This window comes from Engystomops pustulosus, unplaced genomic scaffold (assembly GCF_040894005.1).
Source record: "Engystomops pustulosus unplaced genomic scaffold, aEngPut4.maternal MAT_SCAFFOLD_365, whole genome shotgun sequence".
NCBI lineage: Eukaryota > Metazoa > Chordata > Amphibia > Anura > Leptodactylidae > Engystomops > Engystomops pustulosus.
Genome location: NW_027285244.1, coordinates 65,001 through 65,967, shown reverse-complemented (window position 1 = coordinate 65,967; position 967 = coordinate 65,001).

The following is a 967-nucleotide window of genomic DNA, read 5'->3' as shown; positions in this document are numbered from 1 at the left end:
GCCGAAAAAATAACCCCGACACCCTCCGCGACCTCGCGTGCTTCCAAAGCGAGGGGAACCTTTGGCCGAGCGGGGCACCCGAAGCCGAACCGACCCCAACCCCTCTTCTTACCCCAGGGCTGGGCTGACCAATCCCCTGATCGGGTCTAAAATGGAAGAAGGGGATTCGAGGGAAGGGGCTGGCGGAAGGCAGTTGCCCGACGGAGTAGGCGAAGGCCAGGCCGTTTCCAAATCCCGAGCCAGAGGAGGGCGAACGACGTTCTTCATCGACCGACGGCGAGGCTAGGGCGAGGGCGGTGGCTGCCGCGGGGAAGACTCCATTGCTTGCCAGCGTGCTAGGAGCGGGGCCGACAGGCTGCTCGGGGTATGGCATCCCCGGGGGCCCACCCTGGAAATCTTCGCTCCTCAGCCGCTGCAGGTTATAAGGTCCCGCCGCGCGTAAGCGCTCAACTCCCCGACCCACGGACGTCGAGCCCATGGTGAGCTGACAGTTTCGTACGGGGAAAAGGGGTCCTCTGGCCCCACATCGATCGAGGGGGTTTAGATCCGCGGAGGCACGCACCGCGAGGCGAATCGCTGCTTTTCCCCAAGAGGTTAACCTTCAAACCACCGAGTAGGTTCGGGGCAGGGCCGACTGTCTGCACTGGGGTATTGCATCCCTGGTGGGGCGACCCTGGAAATCTCTGCCCCTTTCCACTCTTTCGGTTGGGCCTCTCGTCGGGGCGAGCGTAAGTCGGCAAGCAGACGTGGGAAGAGGCTTCTTACCGGTGACACTCCCTTCGTGAGAGAGGCAGGTACTCGCCCCGCACCCCGGTCCAAATCTGCTCGGTCCGGCCGTCGTCGGCCCTAGCCGAAGGCCGCTCCCGCGAAGCCAGGCGATCCGAACCGAGGATCCGCGCGAGCCTTCTCCAAGCCCTCTGCCGGGCGCTGGTGTTGAAAGCGTAGCGGACCCTGTTCGCCGGAGCGA